At 44.2% G+C, this 24,072-nt stretch overlaps 1 pseudogene; it reads left to right on the forward strand.

Moving 5' to 3' along the window:
- Nucleotides 1–17,773: 17,773 nt before the first annotated feature.
- Nucleotides 17,774–18,349, forward strand: LOC116895929 (annotated as a pseudogene).
- The last annotated feature ends 5,723 nt before the right edge of the window (nt 18,350–24,072 follow it).

A 24,072-nucleotide genomic window follows, 5' to 3' on the forward strand; every position in this document is an offset into this window, starting at 1 on the left:
TCTTTTTGATAGACACCAGTTATAACTACCCAGTCTAATAACTTTATAGTCCAAGTTTAATTTTTAGTGTTGTGATGAGTTCCCCTGGCAAATGGCAACTTGGGGAGGGGGGAGGTTTTGTTTGTCTCACAATTCCAGGTTTCAATCTGTCACCGAGGGGAAGTCAAGGCAGCAGGAACACGAAGCATCTAGTCACATCACATCCACAGCCAGAAGAAAGAGAATGAATGCACACACACGTCCTTGCTTGTGCTCAGCTCAGCTTCTCTGGCCTTATACTTTAGAAACCCCACTAAAAAGAAACGATATATAAAACTTCGGGGTACCTCCAGAAACACCATAGACAGCAGAGGCTCCACTCTCATGAGGCAAGAAGGAAGTCCACTTCAACACCACTCAGTAGCCAGTAAGTTATTTCAGACATATTTAAACATGGTCTTTTATAGTTCTAGGGAATGGTGTTACCCACAGTGGGCTAGGTTGTTCCACATCAATTAACTTTAGTTAAGATAACTCCCCACAGACATGCCCACAGGACAATCCAATGTAGACAAGACCTCTCTGGGACTCTCCTCCCAGGCGACACTAAGTTGGGTCAAGAAGACAAAACTAAACATCACAATACTCTTAACTGCATTGTGTGTATCAACACGCTGCCTCCCAACACACACGAAGTGGCACACTTAGCCACATGCTAAGACACTGGGTGTTAGGATTTCAGCACACAGATCGGGGAGGGACATGGTTCAGCCACAACACTGATCTCCCTGTCCCTACATAGGGCAGTTACACTAGCTTGGACTCCCAGCTTTCCAGACAGGTTCCTGGGTTACAAGGTCTCAAATCTCCTCGTTTGCCAGTGGCCTCCAAAATAACCCATCCCCCCTTGCTCCTGGCGCTTTCTCAGCACTACTGGGATTAATGACACCTGTTCTGGCTTTAGGTGGCCTAGTTTTGTGGCTGTCACCCTCATATCACTGTGACTGTGCTCTCAGATCTCTCTTCCCTCAAAGCATACTCCTAAAAGCCAAAGGCATTCTCCATGCAAGCATATAAAGTCTTTTGACCAAGTCTTACAGGCTAATTTGTTCCCTGGTGGCTCGCTCCTCTCAGGAATTTCCAGGTTTCCAAAGCCTACAGAGGTAGAAGGTGATGAGGATTCATCCTGCATTGCCCTCCAACTCCTCTCTTAGCACTGGTTAAGTTTTCCTTCTCTCCTTCAAGGCACATTATAATTCTTATTTCAAAATAAACAAGCACCTCAAACTAGTCCTGCGTTTAACACATTTTTCTCTGGGAGTCTTCATCTTGACATTTGAAGAACTTGTAGTTACTGCTGTTTATTGTCCTGTTTTTCTGGGGAGCTGGGGGTGGGGTGGGGTGGGTATACTTCTCAAATGGGAGCTCTGATAGCCTCAGTAGTAGTTAGGATTTCCCACAATTCACATGTAAGGTGTTCAGTGGACCTCAGTTACGTGGGACTTGTGCTCACATCTTCATCATCTCTGCATTTTCAAGTCTGAGACTAAGCCAAGCAAAGACCTTGCTGTACCCGTCCAGATGCGTAAAGCAGACTTCTGACTGGTTTGGTATGGGGTAAATTAGACTAGGCAGCCAACAAATACAAGCTATTATCATTACTATTGTTATATTAAATCCAAGCAGTCCTCTTTCTGTTGAAGGAACAGGGATAACTCCTTTGATCTTATCTGTCTTTTGTTCATGAGCAAAGAGTTTCCTCTTTTCAAACTCATACTGACACGTTCAGGTCAACATCATTATATGGAAAAACTGCGGGTGCTTCACCCAAAGGCTAGAACAGGTCAGCGGAGTATCTTCAGCATTTAGGAGATAAAGGCGTATCATTCAGTTATTACATTTCCTAGTTACTCTCTCTTCAACCTTCGACTGTTCGACATAATACTAGTAGCCCAACAATGTCAACAAATGCAGCTAAGCCTCCATACTAGAACTACCTGTCAGAAACTGCGGCTGGAAGGACGGAGGATTCTTCCTTTGATGGAGGGCCATGTCTTGGAAAGCCTCAGACAGTACCGAGGGCCTCAACTGTAGCAAGGCTGGAGTCCTTGCTGCATGGTAGAAACTACCGCCATTGTTTCTGAGACAGGTTGTGGTGGTTAATCTTTATTGTCAACGAGACTGGGTTCAGAATCACCACGGAAACACATCTTTGTGTGTGTGTCTACAAGGTGTAACTGAAGAGGGAAGGTGGGTGGAGGGGTCCTTGCAAGAGTCATGGCTGGCAGCAAAATGATCTGCTTAGAGGCAAGAAGGAAAACTCAGTTCATCTCAACTTACCCAGGCTGGATCGAACTTCTGGAGTCTGATACCTGGCAGTTATTTTAGACATAGTTGATTTTGGAAAAAAAAGTCTCCTGGTAACAACCATCCGAGTTCCAAGTGCACAATACAGCTTAAGGAGTGACTACATTGAAACTCGTTTCCAAGGCGCATGTGATGTCTACAATGAGCATGGGTTTTATAGCATAAGGTCCTAGGATCTCTGAATGAGACAACATAGAGCTCACAGGTTATAAAGTACATGTGACATTTCCCCAAAGATGGGTTCCATTGACTGAGTCTAGGATAAATGTTCTGGTGGATTCAGGTGAGTTCTGGCTCCTAATATAGCAGAAGTCACCAGGTCCTTAACAGCATCCACTCCCAGCCTGCTGGGTGGAAAGCAGGTATTGGTTTCCTCCACTGAGGAGACAACCCTGCATAATAACATCCCTTTCTCCAGTGCGTAGCAATCAGCGCCCATGCATTCTGCAAGGGAAGACCTACTTAAATACGGGTGGCCCCACTTCATGGGTTCAAATCTTAGACTGCTTACAAAGGAGCATTTCTCTCCCTGGGGTTCCATGGCTACAACATGACCAATCCTATCACACTCTGCTGCCCCGCTATCCCCACCATGAGGGGGGCATTTTCTAAAGCCATGAGTCAAAATAAATCTCCCCTCCCTGAAGATGCTTTCCTGGGTGTTTTTCTCACAGGAGTAAGGTAAGTAAGTAACCAAAATACAGGAGTAGAGGCAAAAATGGGAAACATAAAATCCCCCCCTTCGCGGCTCTTCGGAAGGGCAACAAGGTATAAACAGGAAGGGTGTGGGGTTCTAACAACATGAAAAACTCAAAACAAAACTCTCATTTTCCAAAAGAAAGAAAAAAAATCTTGGGGAAATCACCGCCCCTGACCTCAAGCAGTATTACAGAGCAATAGTGATAAAAAACTGCATAGTATTGGTACAGAGACAGACAGATAGACCAGTGGAACAGAATTGAAGACTCAGAAATGAACCCACACACCTATGGTCACTTGATCTTTGACAAAGGAGCTAAAACTATCGAGTGGAAAGAAGATAGCATTTTCAACAAATGTTGCTGGTTCAAATGGCGGTCAGCATGTAGAAATAAGCAAATTGATCCATTCTGATCGCCCTGTACAAAGCTCAAGTCCAAGTGGATCAAGGACCTCCACATAAAACCAGGTACACTCAAACTAATAGAAGAGAAAGTGGGGAAGAGTCTTGACCACATGGGTACTGGGGAAATTTTCCTGAACAAAACACCAATGGCTTATGCTTTAAGATGAAGAATCAACAAATGGGATCTCATAAAACTGCAAAGCTTCTGTAAGGCACAGGACTCTGTCATTAGGACAAAATGGCAACCAATAGATTGGGAAAAGATCTTTACCAATCCTACATCTGATAGAGAGCTAATATCCAATATATACAAGGAACTCAAGAAGTTAGACTCCAGAGAATAAAATAATCCTAATAAAAATTGAGGTACAAAGCTAAACAAAGAATTCTCAACTGAGGAATATCGAATGGCTGAGAAGCATCTAAAGAAACATTCAACATCCTTAGTCATCAAGGAAATGCAAATCAAAACAACCCTGAGATTCCACCTCACACCAGTCAGAATGACTAAGATAAAAAAACTCAGATGACAACAGATGCTGGCGAGGATGTGGAGAAAGAGAACCAATCCTCCATTGTTGATAGGATTGCAAACTGGTACAACCACTCTGGAAATCAGTCTGGAGGTTCCTCAGAAAATTGGACACAGTACTACCTGAGGACCCAGCTATACCACTCCTGGGCAGGGCATGTATCCAAAAGATGCTCCAACATACAACAATGACACATGCTCCACTATGTTCTCATCAGCCTTATTTATAATAGCCAGAAGCTGGAAACAACCCAAATGTCCCTCAATAGAGGAATGCATACAGAAAATGTAGTACATTTACACAATGGAGTACTACTCAGCTATTAAAAACAATGACTTCATGAAATTCTTAGGCAAATGGATGGAACTAGAAAAAAATCATCCTGAGTAAGGTAACTCAACCACAAAAAAAAAACACATATGGTATGCACTATTGATAAGTGGATATTAGCCCAAAAGATAGGAATAACCAAGATACAATGCACAGACCACACGAAGCTCAAGAAGAAAGACGACCAAAGTGTGGATGCTTCAGTCCTTCTTAGAAGGGGAAACAAAAATATTCACAGGAGGAAATATAGAGACAAAATGTGGAGCAGAGACTGAGGAAAGGCCATCTAGAGACTGCTCCACCTGGGGATCCAGCCCATATACATACAGCCACCAAACTCAGAAAATAGTGCTGATGCCAAGAAGTACATGCTGACAGGAGAATGATATAGCTGTCTCCTGAGAGGCTCTGCCAAAGCATGACAAATACAGAAGGGGATGCTAGCAGCCAACCACTGAACTGAAAACAGGATCCCCATTGGAGGAGTTAGAGAAAGATTGAAGGAGCTGAAGGGGCTTGCAACCCCATAAGAACAGTAATACCAACCAGAGCTCCCAGAGACTAAGTCACCATCCAAAGACTACACATGGACAGACCCATGGCTCCAGCTGCATATGTAGCAGAGGATGGCCCTGTTGGGCTCCAATGGGAGGAGAAACCCTTGGCAAGACCAAGGCTCGACCTCCCATTGTAGTGGAATGTCAGGGCAGGGAGGTGAGAAGGGAGAGAGGTTAAGGAGGGGGAACCCTCATAGAAGAACAGGGAGTGGGATAGGGGGTTTATGGATGGGAAACCGGGAAAGGGGATAACTTTTGAAATGTAAATAAAAAAATATCCAATAAAAAAAGAAAAAGAAATCACACATTTTTTCTACTATGCATAAAGAACGTATAATTCATGCAAAACATTCACGGACATACTGGCAGTTGTTTGTGGTTTGATGTACTGGTTTCAACTCAAACACTGGAGGCTGGATTACCCAGGAGCCTCCTTGAGGCTTTGGAGAACTGCAGGAAGTCGCACCGCTCTGTTAATCATTGCAGCTGAAGCTTGTTTTCCCCGCTGGAGAGCATTTCTTTGTCCAACCGAGTGAGCCTGGGTTTATGACCACAGGGTGTGGCAAGAAGCATGTGACTTTGATCAATTTGTCCCTTTTGAATGAAGGGAGGTTTTGTTTAGTTAAAAGCTGGGAATACTTTATTACTTTTTGTGAATCCTGGCTGCATTTTTTTTTTCTTAAAAGGGGAGGGAACACAAAGAAAAGATTTGTATGAAACAGTGACTGAAACGTTTGTTCGTGAGCTGGAGGAACTGGACAGGGAAGGCTGGAGCACTTTGCAGGCACTGTCTCAAACACTTGGTCTCTTGTCATTTCCCTAGTTTTGACTCAACATTACAGAGCATAAACTCTAAAACCTCCCCTCTAAAAATAAGGCCTCTTTCTGCTTTTTGTTTTTTTATTTTTTCAGAAAAATACGTCCATTTTATTTTTTCGGAAAACAATATTACGTTTTCGAATGTGTGTGTGTGTGTTCTTTTGTGTGTTTGCACATGTATAGAGGTCAAAGGACTGCTGTGTTGGTAGGAGTCAGTTCTCTTCTTCTATCACATCCACTGAGCCCTCCTGCCAGGCTCTGGACATAACGCTGACAGGAAGTGTCTACTGGACATAACGCTGACAGGAAGTGGACTAGGTAACAGTAGACAACACATGGCTCAGCTCCCTGAAGGCTCAACTCCAGTTCCTGGGATTAAATGAAAAAAAAAAAAACAAAACTAATTTCTTTGGTCATCCAGATAATATCTTGATCACTGTCTTTAAAACTACTATGTATGGCACATGTAAGCGAGCTCTCCGGTTCTTTGCCGGACAGTTTTATTGTGTAGTTATCTCAGCATCCATGTTGCCACCATTGCTGTGTAACTTTAAGGTGTTTGGTTCCCAGACCGCCACTCGTAGGTTCAAGACAGCACTGATGCTGTTTCCATGAGCGTGAATGCACTTCAGGCACGAAGACTGGTTATCTGGACAACAAAAACCATTGTAGTAGAGCAAGCGAGCAGCAAGATGAAAACACAGGATTTCAGGCTGGGCTTCGTCCCGCAGCGGTGTCTCACAGAGGTGAGACGCCAAACTCCAGTTCTCACTACAAACTGGCAGCACCTGTTTAACTTCCTGAAGAGGAATTTGGGGAGGAGGAGAGGATGTAACTTGCATACATGCTTAAACGTTCTCTTTGACAGCATTGTGAGGGAGGGCATTGCAGACGCTGTCTGTGACTGTATTGTGGAGAAGGGCCTTGCAGATGCTGGCTGTGACTGTATTGTGGAGAAGGGCATCGCAGACGCTGTCTGTGACTGTATTGTGGAGGAGGGCATTGCAGATGCTGTCTGTGACTGTATTGTGGAGAAGGGTATTGCAGACGCTGTCTGTGACTGTATTGTGGAGAAAGGCATCATAGATGCTGCCTGTGACTGTATTGTGGAGAAGGGCATTGCAGATGCTGTCTGTTACTGTATTGTGGAGAAAGGCCTCGCAGATGCTGTCTGTGACTGTATTGTGGAGAAAGGCATCATAGATGCTGCCTGTGACTGTATTGTGGAGAAGGGTATTGCAGATGCTGTCTGTTACTGTATTATGCTGCATTCATGCTCTACCACCCATTTGTCCAAACATACAGACTGTGTGTCCAAGAGTGGACATAACATGAACCCTGGACTTTGGGGGAGACTGCTGTGTGAACATAGGCTCATCACTGCATAGGTAGCAAGGTACCACTCTGGTAGGGATGTTAGTGGCAGGGATAGTTAAGTGGGAGGTAGGCAGAAATACTGGGAAGATTTATTTCCCTTCTTATTTTTCTGTGACCCTAAAACATTAGGCTATCAGTAGCAATTCCTTGTTTGAGATTCAAGTAACATAGCAGCAGGCCGTTTACTAGTGCAAGACTTCAAGCGTCTTCAAGCCTGTTCGTAACAGCATGCTATGTGTTCTTGAAACAAATTCGAATAAAATCACAACTAATATCCAACCAGAGCCTGCCCACATGGTTCAGCGAAATGTACCAGCTGAACAATATGAATACACACAGTAAATACCACACCCATTGTGGAATCGTTCTTGACCCCAAAGTCGTTCTAGTGTTTTGCACCCAAAAGTTACTGTGGTATTTAGTGGTTAGTCACATATGTCTGTAAACATTGTGAGTTGGGAGACACAAGAAAATGAGGCGTGGGCAGATACCAGGCTGCGTGGGCGACTCTCGTTAGTCCGATAGACCAGTGCTATCTACTATGCACCCCTCAGGTTGTTGGTGGAGTGATTCTTTTGTGTCCAATGTTACATCTTGCCAGCATATCTCAAGGAAGAGCTGTTTCACCCTGGTGGCATGTCCAGATGAGGCCAGCCCTCTGCTGTCAGCTTACCCAGTTCTGGGGGTTCGCCATGTAGGTATGACTTTTGCACAGACCAGCTGACCCTGTCACACAGGTCTCCAGTGCCAACCAAAGTGTCCCTTCCTCTTCCATATCTACTGACACCTGGAGCAACACACTTTGAAGCAGGAAGCTGGAAGTAGGTTTTCTTCCCAACGTATTTTCTTTTTGAATTGGTGGCATGGTTACGGAAAGGATAAAATGTGTGTCTACTTGTGGTGGTTTGAATACGCTTGGCCCATGGGAAGTGGCACTATTAGGAGGTGTGGCCTTGTTGGAGTAGGTGTGGCCTTGTTGGAGGAAGTGTCACTGTGTAGGTGGGCTTTGAGAACTCTTGGTACTCAACCTCCTCCCAGTATGGAAGAAAATCTCTTCCTGACTGCTTTTGGATGAAGATGCAGAACTCTCAGCTCCTCCAGCACCATGTCTGCCTGCACACCACCATGCTTCCGCCATGATGGACTGAACCTCTGAAACTGTAAGCCAGCCCCAACTAAATGTTTTCTTTCTAAGACTTTCCTAGGTCATAGTGTCCCTTCACAGCAATGAAACCCAAACTAAGACACTAGTAGAATACAATTTTCATACCAAGGGCTCAATTTATTAACTTACAATTTTTGACTTTTGAATAACATTCAACTTTCATTTTTTAAAAAATGTTATTGATTCTTTGTGAGTTTTACATCATGTACCTCAGTCCCTCTCATTTCCCCATCCCCTCATATTTATGCTTTGGTCTTGCAACCTTTCCCACTAAAATTAAAAACACATACAAACAAATGAAACAAAGAAACAAAAACATGGGACACATCTCCTCATGGAAGCTGAAGTACATCACAGTGTGGCCCACCATACATCCCTCTGCCACACTGGAAAAAAATGAGTGTGTACGAATGAAAAGACAGTTGGGCCCTTTATTTAAACCATATAGAATTAACTCAAAATGAATCATGGATATAAATATGAGCTAAGACTATAATGTTACTAGAAGAAGACATGGGTGGTTTATGACATTAGATTTGGAAAGCATTTCTTAGGCGACTTCAAAAACAAAGACAAACAATAAAGCAAATTGGATTACATTAAAATTAAATCTTCTGTGTATCAAAGGACACAGTCAGCAGCATGAGAGGATCTTCCGTGGGATGGCAGAAAATATTTGAAAATTGTGTCTCTCTCAAGGGGTTAATATCCAGCTTCCAAATCCACAACCAGAGTCAAGCAACCTGAGCCAGAGCTAAGCAAGAGAATTGAAAGAAATGTTTCTAGAGGAACTGTAGAAATCAGCAGCAAGCCACTGAGTATTTACTTCACAGGGGAATGCAAATCGAGGGCCTAAGGAAATACCATCTCACACATGGAAGAATCTCCGTTATGGAGGAAATCACATGCCCTGGCAGGGAGGCGGGGAAACTGAAGCCTGTGCGCCTGGCTGTCGGGGATATAAAGGGAACACAGCTGCCGTGAAAAGCAGTGTGGCAGCTCCTCAAAAATTAAAAATAGAGTTCTCATATTCCACTCCTGAGGGCACATCCAAGAGGACTGACCGTGGGGAGTCAAAAAAAAAAAATGCATGCCTCCGTGTTCATGCTATGTTAACAACCATTTAGAGACAAACAAACAAACAAAGACACAAGGAAGAGTGAATGAGAAAATAGGACATATGTACATAATGGAATTCAGCCTTTAAAGGGAAGAAAATCGGACGTGTGGCCCAGTACGGATGAACCTTGAGGACTTTACGCTGGATGCAATAAGCAACCACAGGGGGAACAACGCTGCGCTGTTATGTTCGTATCTGCTGCCTGGATTAGTCGGATTTCTAGAGACAGAAGCAGAACCTCGGTTGCTCGGAACAGGAGAGAGTTTGCCGGACTTGGGGTTTCAGTTTTGTAAGATTAAGATAAAGGGCCAGCTATCTACAACAGTGTAAAAGGACTTGCTCCTGAGCCGCACGCTTAAAACTGGGTGCTCCAGCAAACGTCCTGCTATTCCACTGCCCGCATCATGGTGGCCTGCCATCTAGTATTGGCATCTGAGGTTGGCTTGAAACAGGATACAGCCAGAGAGGTCACAGGAGGAGCAGAGATCCTAGGGACCATCTGAGGCCTCTTCAGCGACCCACCATGCAGGAAATATGACCACTGCACTGTTTAAGGACCTGGTCTGGAGCTGTAGCTACTTCATAAAAGACACTGGGTGCCATGCATGCAAACAGGATAATATTCATACACTGCGGAAGCTCTGTACCACGGAGAAGATGTTAAGTAAAGGGAAAACAAAAAATAAACAAAAACAAACAAACAAACAAACAAAAAACCCCACTGCCTTTCACCTTGTTACGATACTTCTGTAAACATAGTCTGATCACCAGAAAGAACTTGATCTATTTAGCTGGTTAGTGTCTATTAATGATAGGCCTTTTGTCTCAGTAAATACTACCCAGTTTCCAGAAACCAATCCTTAAAAGTTTGCTTTGTACAACTGTTGAAGTCTGTCATTACACGGATTTATTTTGGGCACTGGATCCTGGAGCTCCTGCTAATAGCAGTCAACTAAGGTAATTCCAGCTTAATTTGGCCAGTGTTCTAATGGCAGTAAAACTATGTAGCTCGTGAGTCACAGTGACACTGCAGCAGCCACAGTCTCCACGTTTCCTAATCTGCTGAAAATGCTCTTTATTACTTAGAGAAACTAAAGGGATTTGTTTTCAAAATAAATTCTGTAACAGTTAATATCCACACAACAAAATGTGTTTGTTCAGTTCTGGAAACCGGGATTCAATCCTGCTGGGAGGTATTTTATGCTGTGAGTTTGTTTCATGAGTAAATCAGCTTTACTACATATCATTTTGTATTCACAGAGTGCCTTAATCACAGAGAATCTTTAATATTTGGGGGATCTTCTGTCCCATTGACCGCCACAGCAAACCTGTGAATTCACTGGAGCTCACCTCCCCCACTGAAGCTCACCCCCATCCAAAACACCTCATGAGAGAAGAGTCAGTGAAAACTCTCTCTAAAGAAACTTTCAAAGGAGCTGGTGCTAAACCTCAGTGGTTGAAAGCGGGTTTAACACATCTTATGAGACCCTGTGTTGAATCCCCAACACCGTACCAATGATGATGATGGTGGTGGTGGTGATGGTGATGGTGGTGGTGGTGGTGGTGGTGATGGTGGTGGTGGTGGTGGTGGTGGTGGTGGTGGTGGTGGTGGTGGTGGTGGTGGTAGCAGGGTGGTAGTAGGTGGTGATGGTGGTGGTGGTGATGGTGGTGGTGGTGATGGTGGTGGTGGTGGTGGTAGTGGTGGTGGTGGTGGTGGTGGTGGTGGTGATGGGGATGGTGGTGGTGGTGGTGTGTGGTGGTGGTGGTGGTGGTGGTGGTGGTGGTGGTGGTGGTGGTGGTGGTGTGGTGGCAGCATAAGACCCGATAGCTACTGACATAGAAAAATTGACCTGGAATTGACCTGGAAACGTCCTCCCTGCTGGCTAGACTCCACAGTGCCAGAACACACACAGGCTGCCTGGGGACAGACGTCATCGATGGTCTTATTCAGCTGTGAACCCTGTAAGCTACAATGCCCACCTGCCAGGCACCGTGTGCCCTCTGGTACGGTAGTGTCATGAAGATGTGGGGTAAATCGCCTTCTATGGCACCACTGCAGGGAAGCATACCTGGCGCTGTACACTTTATCAAAAGTCGGTGGCTGGGGAGGGCCTCGCTCACAGGAGTCTCCTATCATTTTTTCTTAAATGAGCATGGTGTCCATCTACCTCCTGAATATTATACCCATACATAGTTAAGGGCTATCCCCAGCCTGGGCCAGGACTTTGTTCTGCAATGGGTTATGGCTAATTTAAAGGCTCATGACTGGTCAGAATGCCGAGACCACGGGACTTGAGTGTCGAGCCCTAGGAACATCTACATCATCTTCTCCAAGGCTCAAGGGACACCGTGAAAGAGGGGGGAGAAACCATGTCAGGCTAGAATATAAGGTGGAAGGGCTCTGGGACACCTGTCTTCTGGACACGACATGGCTGTCTTTCCCACGTACTCATGGCAGCCATGGCTACCTGCACAAGATGGAGCCCATCAACATCTCATCATGGGAGAGACATTGATGAGGCCATGCCCCTGCCTGAATTGGAGCCAGCCTGGGCTACAATGGTAAGACTGTCTTTTTTGGGTTTTTAAGCACTATTTTAGAATTAATTACTATTCTAAGGACCTTGTTGTATGTAAATAGTTTGAGGTAATTTTTGTATGATTTTTATTACTCTAAGCCACAGTTTTCTCAGTGATCATTTTTAATGGGGCGATTAAGAAAAGAAAAACAGGGGTTGGGGATTTGGCTCAGTGGTAGAGCGAGTGCAAGGCCCTGGGTTGGGTCCCCAGCTCCAAAAAAAAAAAAAAAAAAAAAAAAAGAAAAAAAAAAAAAAAAACAATTTAAAACTAAGGAGGTTAAAGAAAAGATAATGAAGAACTCGATGTTTAGTGTCATTTTTACTTTACAATTTCCAAATTGTTCAGTTTGTCAGAGCAAAGATTAAAATCAAGATCTGAAGGATAGTTCAGCAGTAGACTGCTTGCCCCCCTACACACAGACACACACACACACAATACAGAGACACACACAGACACACAGGCACACATACACATACACAGACACACACACACACACAGACACACACACACACACAATACACAGACACACAGGCACACACACACATACACAGACACACAGGCACACTTACACATACACAGACACACAGACACACACACATACGCACAGACACACAAAATACACAGACACACACACACATACACAGACACATGCATACGCACACACACGCACACACACATGGCTTGTTGCTATGTATGTACCCATGCTAAATTCTGTACCCATAGGTCTAGGCCTAGGAGTGAATTCTCTGGGTCACCAGCTTTTGTTATGCAAACCTTGTTCCTTATTTTAAAACTACGGTTAAATAAAACTGGCTACAGCCAATTACTGGAGGGATTAGAGGTAGGCGGGTTCTGAGTGACCTGGTTGGGGACTGCAGAAGGAAAGAGAGAGAGAGAGAAGGACCAGGGAGAAGAAGGAAGAAGACACTGTGGGGTAGGTGGATCCTGAGAGTGTGGCCCTGAGGGGCAGCCAGTTGGAGTAGTGTGACCCAGATGGAACACGGCAAGTGATATCTCAGGGTTGTTGGCAGGGAAGTAGATAAATAGCACAGGGGGTTGGTATCTGCCCAGCTCTCCTGCTTTAAGGCTTATTATAAATATAAGGTTTTGTATCTTCTATTTGGATATTAAATGATCAAAGGTGGGGTATTTTTTTTACCACCATTTAATTATTTCCACTACACACACACACACACACACACACACACACACACACACACACACACACAAACACACACACAGATACACATGTACTCAGCATGCATATATACATGTGCTTGGACATGCACACATACAAATGTGTACACATGCATAAATATGCATACACATGTCCTTGTACACACATGTGTATTCTCTGCATATATACATGCACACTGCACATGCACACGCAGACACACACACACACACACACACACACACACTGTACTAAAAGTCACAGTGAGTGGAAGTGCAGTTATAACCATAATGAAGTTCACCACTTAAATCAAATGCATGACGTAAACCATCTTCATTGTTTCTAAGTCAAACATCCCTAAAAGCAAGCACTTACACCAACCACACGAGGCTTAAACCAATACGGTAGAGTTGGAGTTGCAATAATAAGTTTTATGACTATTTATTGCTACAAATATCTTAAAATACATAATCCTACTGAGATGAAGGATTTTTTATTTTTAATTATTTTTTCACTTATGTACATTGGTGTTCTGCTTTGTATGTATGTGTGTGTTAGGTGCCGGATCCCCTGGAACTGGAGTTACAGACAGTTATGAGCTGCAGTGTGTGCTGGGGTTTGAACCCAGGTTCTTTGGAAGAGCAGCCAGGGTTCTTAACCCCTGAGTCCTCTCTCAACCCTGAGCTGAAGACTTTAATTATTTGCTGTTTACTGTTCTAGTTCAGCATGCACCTGGGAGAGCGGGGCCTAAAACTGAGGTGGACTGAAGTCTCTTGCAATAGCCAACTTTATTCCGAGCATCAGACCATCCAAACTCTAAGGATTAAGGAGAATCACATGACTAAGGTGTTCAATCCCAAGCACAAGCCTCATGTGACAAAGCCATTTCCATAGAGGCGTGGGAATGAAAACAGCTGAGGTAAATCACTCTTATCTGCTACACCCGGGAGGAGCAGGAAAACACATCCCGAGAACCACTCTGGGTTTTGAAGAAACTAAGGTCATGAGACTCTTGCTTTCCTGGAGTTTTCTCACAAGCACTCAGAATTCCCCTCACGTGACTCCGTCTTGGACTGCGTTCCAGTAATTCACAATTTAAGTAGATTTCCAGTTTTTCTCAAATCATGAACTAATCCTAATCTGCAATAGATGGATAAATAAATAAGCCTAGTGCATTGCATCTCTATATCTACAAGCTTATATCCTGGAAGCGGGGTACTCAGCGGAGTATTATGAAAATTAATTTCACATGCACGCGTGGTCAGAAGGGTCGGTATCGCAGCGACTGACCCCACAAGGTCGTAAGCGTTCCTCTGTTTTCTGTGCGTCTGCAGAAAGCCATCGACGCGAGAATATTAATTGTAAACAAAATCTAAAGCTAACTCTATTTTTATATGGTTATGATATAAGTGGATTATCAGCCTTTCTTCTGATAGTTCAGAGGTGGGGTCTGAAGGTCACTGTCACAGTAGGGACAGGGTGACAACTCCAGTCATTGGAAGAGGCTAGAGTTAGGGGGAAACTGACCTTAGGTTTCTTTTCTTCAACTACCTAGCATTTGTCAAATACCTACGGCATTTGTCCTTAAACTTAGATTTGATGGACGAAGATTTGATGGCTAACTTAGTTCCAGATGTCCCCACTGGTTACCAGGTCAGGAGACAGCAGAATCCACAGTTTCACTGAGTCTGAACAAGGGGAGGAAGGAAACAATAACCTTTCACCCCTACCTTTCCCACTCCCCCACCCAGCCAAGGGTGTCCTGGGGCAGCTGTGTGGGGTGAGCAGAAGCTCCTTTAGCCCTGACTGGCTCTTGGCCCACATCTCCTGAGGTTTCCTGGAAGCACTGGCCTAGAACACCCCGAGCAGCCTTGGCTTGCTGTATGCAGGCAGCCAGCCAGCCCGGTTTAGCTTCCCAGAGTAACTCGGGATGCCAGAGACCTAGAAGAGCCTCCATAACCCAGGTTACATAAAGGGAGCAGAGCGCTTCTGGACACTGTTCAAGGCGGACCTCCAAGGCGGGAGCAAAAATAACACAGGACCACATAAACCAGGGGAGGGGACGTGACACTAAGAAGGACCTTGTCATGAACACGCCATATGGTGAATGAAACCAGTGCCAGGAAAGTCAAGGGACAAGGCACAGCCCCTCAACATTATCTAGTGGCCCTTCTCCCAACCTGTACTTCTCTACTGTATAATCTTGTCTTTCTTTCTTTTCCTTCCTTTCTTCCCTTTTTTTTAAAGATTTATTTGTTTATTATATATAAGTACACTGTAGCTGTCTTCAGACACACCAGAAGAGTGCATCGGATCTCTTTACAGATGGTTGTGAGCCACCATGTGGTTGAACTCAGGACCTCTGGAAGAATAGTTGGGTGCTCTTAACCACTGAGCCATCTCTCCAGCCCTTTTCTTTCCTTTTTGAAACGAAGTCTCATGCTTTCAAAGCTGGCCTCAGACTCACAAGGGAACCAAGGAAGACTTTGGATTCCTAATCCTGTTGCAGGCATGGGCCACCATGCCCAGTTCATGCAGTGTTGGGTGTTAGGCGAATTCCAGCAACTGAGCCACATTGCAGCAAACTATAAATTACGTGTGCATGGCTCTGACCATCTGTACCTCACAGACTCCATTACGGGAGGAAAGGGTTGCTGTGACTGACAATCTCAGAGAGATCTCAGTCCACCTTAGCAGAGTAAGTGTGCTGGTGGGAGCATGGGGCAGAGGCTCCATCTGGGTCAGCAGCAGGCGGGGGCTTGTTAACAAAGGCAACAGGCAGGAAGAAGAGTATACTAGAGTGAAACAAGAGGTAGCTTTAGCCTTCAAGCCTTGACCAACTGTGGCCTATTTCCGACAGGCAGGACCCACCTCCTAGTTCTCCATAGCCTTAACATACCACCGCAGCTGGGGTGCAGGCTGATGTGTATCCCCAATGATTAACAGGCCATTACTTGTGCTCTCCCTTACTACCCTTCTCCGTCCCTGTAGAGTTTTAATTCCCTGCAGCAATCCCTTAAAGCTCTGTGAACTCCCCATTCTCAGTCTGGCAATCATGACTCCGGGAGACCTATCTCTTCTGCTAACTGTAGGGAGGAGATTATGGGAGAGGCTGCAGTACCTGGGCTGGGAACTCTGGGGAGTAGCTATCCTGCAGAGTAGGAGAATTTGTACTTCACACTGCAGATCGGTATACACTAACTGGGAAGAAGTCAACCACAGACCTCTGGTCTCTCTGGAAGCTTCTGTCTCACTCACAGCTTCTCTTCCACATGCCAGAGCTCCTTCCTTAACGTGCTCAGCCGCAGAGGGATCTGGTGTGGGGCGTGAGGGACATAACACCCACAAGTGGGATCTTGGGGGTAAGGTGAAGCCACAGGCAATTTATAGTTTGGTCCCGAGCTTCCCACCATTGGAGAGAAGAGAGCGACATGCTACTTCCATGACTCGCATGATTCCTGCGATCCTCCTGTGACGTTATTATTTTAGAGATAATCCCAATTACTCTTAGTAATACAGGCAAGGAAATGTTGATTTTGTGTATCTCCAACAGAAAACTTCAGTTGAAGGACATGAAGTAGGAGTAAAATTCTTTCGTGTGTCTTCTATTTGTAACGTTTGAGACAGTTGGCTGGGCTGGGGAGACGGCTCAGGAAAGTGCGGCTTACAAGGGGGCGGTGCTGACTGTTCACCCCAGAGTGGGCTTTAGGAAGCTGGGTCTACTCCAGCAGAAAATGGGCCCAGTGGGTCTTTCTGTGCATTTTGTTTTGATTTTTGTTTTTTGTCTTATTGATTTAACTTTTAAAAGTTTGTCTATTTTGATTTCATTTTGTGTGGGGTTTGTTGTTTTCTTGAGGTTTTTTGGAAAGAGAGGGGAAGAAAGAGGCAGAGAACAGGAAGTCGGGTGGGTAGGGAGGCGGGGAGGACCTGGAAAGGGTTAGGGGATGGTAAAGAATATGATCAAAATATGTTATATGAAAGTATTAATAAATGTATATAATCATAATAAATAAATAAAATTACTATCTACTGGTGATCTCAGAACTGAGGAAGTTAAGACAGAAGGAGTCCTGGAGCTCACTGGCCCTCAGCCTAGCCTGCTTTGGTGAGTTCCAGCCAGTGAGAGACCCTGTCTCAAAAAATACAGTGGACAACATCCTGAAGAACAACACCTGAAGATGACCATTGACCGCCACACACAAGATCAAATACACATGGATAGGCGCACACATACATACACACACACACACATCACATATAAGGATATATACACATACAGACACAACACACACACAGACACACACACACACACAAACACACACACAGAGACATATATACATGCACACACACAGACATACACACACACACATATAAGGACATATACACATACAGACACAACACACATACAGACATACTACATTTTAAAATAAAATAAGGACAATAGGTTGCCTGTGACAATAGCTATGATAGTAGGGTAATAGTTCACAAATTTGGACTAGAAGGAATTGTCTAAGTATTTGTTCACACCATTGCCTGCATTTCTCAAAAAATGTTCTGTGTGGCATTTCTGAAATGAAGACACCAGGTCTCAGTGACTTATCCAGGTGATACAGTTGTGTCCTTGTGTCCCCACTGCTGAACACTGCTTCGGGAGCAACAGCCTAGAGTAAACACAGTAGTTGAGACAGGACTCACAGCACTCCAGCATGGCTTACATCGCCAAGTCTTTCTACGATCTCAGTGCCCTCGGCCTGGATGGGGAGAAGATAGACTTCAACGTTCCGAGGCAGGGCCGTGCTGATTGAGAATGTGGCGTCGCTCTGAGGAACAACTACCCGGGACTACACCCAGCTCAATGAGTTGCAGTACCACTTTCCCAGTGCCTAGTGGTTCTCAGCTGCCCTTGCAACCAGTTTGGACATCAGGAGAACTGTCAGAATGAGGAGGTCCTGAACAGCTTCAAGTCTGTCCGCCCTGGGGGTGGGTTCCAGCCCACCTTCAGTCTTTACCAAAAGTGTGATGTCAATGGGCAGAATCAGCATCCTGTCTTTGCCTACCTGAAAGACAAGCTGCCCTACCCTTATGACGACCCATTCTCCCTCATGATCGATCCCAAGCTCATCATATGGAGTCTGGTGTGCCGCTCAGATGTGTCCTGGAACTTTGAGAAGTTCCTCATAGGGCCAGAAGGGGAGACATCGAGCCTGACATCAAACGTCCCCTCAAAGTTGCCATCTAAATGAGGGCTGCTCAGCCTAGGAATCTCCCAGTGTTTCTCCAAGTAGTCTTCCTCAGGGCTCAATGTACCCTCAGGAGACACTGGGAGACCGAAGCATTTCCTTAATATTGTCCCCTTGCCTTCCTGCCACCCATTTCCTTTAGCTCCCTCAAGGCTCTTGGGGAGGCTCCTGGGGGCTCTAAGTCTGGATGGAGTAGGTGCTAGGCCTTCTTCACTGAATGATAACATCTTCCTAAACCCTTCTGGGGGATGTCTGAGAAGTTGTGAAGGGCCCAGAGCCAGCTTGGTTTAGAGTCCAATAAAGGGTAGGTGTGGCAAAAAAAAAAAAAAAGTAAACACAGGAGTTAATGTCAAGTCCCTGTGACAGAGGAACACCTGACTTCATACTGGAAACTAAAGCATTATATGGACAACTTTGTAGAGAAATTTTAATCCAGCAGCATGGCTGCTCTGATCACATCCTAAGACCTTCTAGGTCTGTGCGATTGGCCTGGAAGGCAGACACACCCTTAGTGCACACTTTTAACCCCTAACAATGAAGGTAAAGTTAGCTTGCAGACCATGTTTGAAAGTAATGTCTACTTGAGAGGGAGACAAAGTGAGGAATCAGAGAAAGATTTGACAGACTAGGATATGCTCAACTCTCACGAGAAGAGGAAAGAGAGGCAACACAAGAGGAAGCATCACAGACAGAAGAAGGAGGGAGGCGGTTTTCCCAGGGGAGTTTTACAGAGACAGGTTGAAGAGAGAACAATCTAGGGACAGGTGAAGGCGTAACAAGTCAGAGAACAAGAAGGATCCAGATGATCAGAACAGATTGCCAGAGTTAGTTTGAAGTCAAGCAGAGAAAGTGAGTCAGAAGCTGAGAGATGCCAGTTTGAATCAGTCAGCTTGGAGAGGAGTTTGAGCCGAAACAGCTGGTTGAACCAGACAGCTAGGGTTCAGAAAGAGCTAGAAAGAGTGAGCTTATTCCGCAGTAAGCCTAGGTTAGATTTTATAAAGGTTAGGAGCCTCCAGGACTAGGCCTAGGTTAGCAGACTGAGGCAGTAAGCCTGAGAGACAACAATTACAAGACATAAAAGTTACATTTACACAACTCTAAGTTTTACATTAAATTCTAATTTTGTGCTTTGCCCTAGTTTACTACAATCTGTATATTGTTAGTTATATATTACATTATAAGCTATATTATAGTATATGGAATGTTATCAGAACAAACCCTCACCTTCAGTTCAGTGATTCCTTTGACAGTGCATGAACTGCAGCTGTTCCTTGTCGAGGCTGTAAATGTGTATGAAGCGAATGAAACAAGACATGTTTTAAGATGTTATGTCCTCTTTTCCCTATAGAGTTCCAACTCTCACCTAGAGCTCAGGGTTTTCTTACTGTCCACAAATAAATAAATAAATAAATAAATAAATAAATAAATAAATAAATAAATAAATAAAATAGAAGCAAATAAATAAAATAGAAGCAGCTGTTGGTTCTAGAAAGTTCATCTTTTAAATGCTTAAAATTAAATCATGCTACTCTATAGAAAATAACTTCCCTTTTCCATCTGCAAGAGAAGCTTTCCCACTCGACGCCTGTTGGAAATTCAAACTGGGAAATAATCGTGTTACTTGGCCACAAGTATTTCCCTTCTCTGTGAGACTGAACGGTGGTATTGGATGAACACCCACAAAGCATCTTAAAGGCTAAGGAAGGATTTTGCTAAAGGCTAAACTCTGAGACAGGTTTATGTGCCCCGTACTGCACTTTCCTTGGGCTTAGCGTCTTTCAGCCTATCTGTGGAGGATGTCCGAGGGCAGGGTTGCTGTTGGGAAACAGAATTAAGCAACTTAGTCGGATTCGTATTTAAGGTGAAGTTTACCTTCCTTAAGAAAGAGCTGTCAGAGGGGGCATCCACCAAGCACCGGAGAAGGAGAAGCTGCTGCAGCAGAAGGTAGGACAGAGGCTCTGGCGGTCCTCACGTGGGCGGTGCAAAACCAACCCTTGGAGAGGAAGTAAGTACACACATCTTACGGTCTACCCTTAGCAAAATGTTGCACATGAAAACAAAATGGCATTTTCATCATAGAAGTTGGTTATGTGTACAAGTTTAATTGAGTCTGTACTAGCAGTATGGCAGCTCGTAAATAATGGTTTAGCTGAATTTGCAAAAAAGGTAAAGATTCAATTCCTTTTTGCCAGATAAACACCGCCTGGCCTTGTTTAAATGCAGTAGGAATAAGAGTTTGTTTGTTAAGTAAGATCAGTTCAAAACTGGTTTATAAGCTTGAGCGTTTTATCACCTTCAGGTAGATAATCTCTTGATGTTACTGCTCTTCATTTACAACCCACTTCTGTTTTGTCAGAGTATGTTATGTGTAATAATGAGATTCATTGTGAAATTCTCGCCTGTACTGCAACCATATTCACCCATTCACCCACTTTCATTCTCCCCCAACCCCCGTGAACCCTTCTTCCCAAACAATGACTCTACTTTCCCGTGTCTTCTGTGTGTGAGGCAACCATTGCTTGGGGTGCTTGCAAGAACATGAATGAGGGGTTATCTCCAGGAGTGTGGCCCTTACGGGAGGCTGTGTTGTTGAAGATTAAGTTCCCCACTCTCATCGATTGCCTACAGAAGCTTGGGGAGGGTGCTTTGTTTCGTTGTGACCGTGTTGTGCTATATGTTCCAGGATAGTCTTGAACTCACCATCTTCCTGCCTCTGTCCCAAAGTTAGAGATTCAGGCATGTGCCACCACACCCATCTTTATATTATTTTGAGGGCCTCCATTACTTTAATTAACTAAAATTTTTAAAATTATGTTGTGTGAAGCATAAACTATCAGATTAGAAATTTTCAGAAAAATCTATGCTGATAATTCTTAATTTATTCTTTAATTAAAATACCTACTATCAAAGCCCATCATGTGAGTTCTTTTATAATTTCATATTAGTATGCACACAAACTTACACACAATGGACTTTGCTTCACAGCACCTAGATTATGTTGAAGCCAAGAAAAATATATATGTAATTTCTACCTGTTTAGTGGTGATAAAGATTTATCTTTTTTCATTATAATAATTGTGGAATTTGACATTTCAAGAAGACACAGTTGTTTCTAATGTCAAAGAGCTTTTCTAGAGTGAAGAGAAGCGGAAGAGAAGGGGAGCCTGCATGCAACCATCTGTCTTCAGCAACACTTCCCAGGGCATGGGAGGTGAGAGGAATTCAAGAGGAATTCAGGAAAGCGCTAAAGCCTGTGCTTGGCAAAGGAGGCCATGCTGAGTGTTTCAGTATTAACTGCCTTTGTTTCTTTCTCTACTCTATGGTAGGATATCAAAGAAAAGATTCATTGTTATTTAAGACCACATTTAAATCTAGTTGTCTTTCAAAGTGGAGTGTTAGTGATATATTTCAAACCAGTGGGGGAAAGATTTCTAGGGGCTGGGGAGACAGCTCAGTCAGTAAAGAGACTCTGTTTAAGCTTGAGGACGTAAGTTTAGAGTTCTAGCACCCACAGAATAAATCATGTAGTGGCACATGCTTGTAACCCCAGCACTGATGGCAGAGACATAAGGGTCCCAGAAGCTCACTGATTAGCTGTATTCGCTTCAATGAAAGACCCTGTCTCAAAAAAATAAGTGGAGAGTAATCAAGAAAAACAGCACCCAAGATCTGCATGCATACACTCACACATGCACACATACTCACACACACACACACACACACACACACGCACACCACTTACCACACACTACACACAAATGCACACATGCATACCTGCACACATGTACATGTGTGCACACACACCATACATTCAACATATACTATACACACCACTCAACACACATGCACACGAGCACCTGTGAGCACACACACACACCACACATTCAACATACACCACACACACACTCATACACACACAACCACTCAATATACACTCAGATCCCACATGTGGGCAAGTCAAACCTCAGAATTTAGTGAACAATAACAGTTCAGACAATAGAATACAATCAAATTGTGGCTGGCCACTGTACAATGGACACCATTCAGTAAGAATCTGCTGATTTAGCAAGGGCTCACTAAGTGCATGTCTTACTACTGCTGCCCTGATCAGTTGAGACAGAATTAGCACTAGCTAAGTCGTGTGTGTGCCTTGGGAGGGGTTTGTTGAGGGTAAGCGTCTGAAGACAGCGATTAAGGCATCTTCATCCTTCTAATGTGCTGGCCATCCAGGATTAGAGCTCCAGGTCAGGGAAATCCACCCAACTGCAGACCTCAGCACAGAGCCCTCTGCTTTGAGATTGCCAGACGTGCTCCACACTGAGACGAACCACCCAGTCTACCGCTTCACTCACGAGGTTCGACTACTGCAGCTGTGTCCCCTGGCTCGGAGTCTGTCAACATATGTGCAGAATAAAAGAGAATTCCCTGGAAATACAAAAGTCAGTGTTGAAAAGAGCATTGGTTGATCAGAGAGATGTGTACCTTCCAAAGTGGTAGTCTGGGGACAACATGGATTTGGATGTTTTATCATTTATCTGGGGAATGAAATGACCCTAGAAACTTTTCCTTGAAAATGCTCTGGTTGTACTTGCTTCATGATGTCATTTGATTTGGGGCAGTGCCAGGATTCCGTGAGACATCATAATGGTGGTTCTATGCCTTTACATCTTCCCCAAAAGTCACAGAATGCAAACCAAGAGTGAACCCTAATGCAAACTGCACTCTTTGTGGGCTCATTGATCATAACAAAGACACATCCAGAACAGAACGGTGACTGTGTTTGACTGTAGGGAGGAGAATGTATAGAACTCTGTGTTCACTCACTTTCTTATGCACCCAAAATTGCTCTAGAAAACCGAATCCACATGTATAATTAACAGTTTGAGGCATACACATGGTAGGAGGAATATCATGAGAGATGACAGGCTTCTCTTTTTGTGTTATTATTGTTGTGGGTGCCTGATGTCGGAGGTGGGGGGCACATGAGTGCTACAGTGCACGTGTGAAAGTCAGCAGGAAACCTTAGGGAGTCGAATACAGAAACACATTAGAAATAACCAATCCAAGCAAACTTTAAAAATAGGGAAACAAAGAGGAAGTGGGTCTGAGGGGGAGGGGAGGTGGGGGGAGCCAGGTGGAGTGGAGGGAGGGGAACTGGGATGTACTGTATGAGGGAACAATCTATTTTCAATTTGTAAAAAACAAACAAATGGCCGAGACCAGTGGTGCATTGCCCATGTACTTGAATTTCCCAGCTGATTGGATTTATATTTGAAAAGGAAATTAAAGAAGCCATAGCATCGTTAAATGCTGTTACATTTTTAGTTTTTAGACCACCCAAGTGAATTTATAGCTATTTTTAAAAATCACACCAAATGACACAGAAGGAAGGGGAAAAATGAAAAAGAAAAATACATCTCTCCACAAAAATCAGAGAATTTCCTGATCTTATTTTTTCTCACCATGGCGGGGATCGCGCCCAGGGCCACAGATGCTGGGGAAATCCTATTCCTTCCTTCTTGTTTTACATTTTTAAAATCAGAATTGGGAGTGAAAGAGAAGAGAAAAATGACCTGTTGTCTGGTGTTGCTTAATATTTAAAATTATTCCAAGGACAACAAATTTAATGAGAAGCTGTAAGGTACCCGGCATCCCTTTAACCACAGGTCCTCTCCGATCACTGGGTGCTGAAGGTAACACACACAGACATGTGTTCATATGCACAG

Source organism: Rattus rattus, chromosome 3 (genome assembly GCF_011064425.1).
Source record: "Rattus rattus isolate New Zealand chromosome 3, Rrattus_CSIRO_v1, whole genome shotgun sequence".
NCBI classification, from domain to species: domain Eukaryota; kingdom Metazoa; phylum Chordata; class Mammalia; order Rodentia; family Muridae; genus Rattus; species Rattus rattus.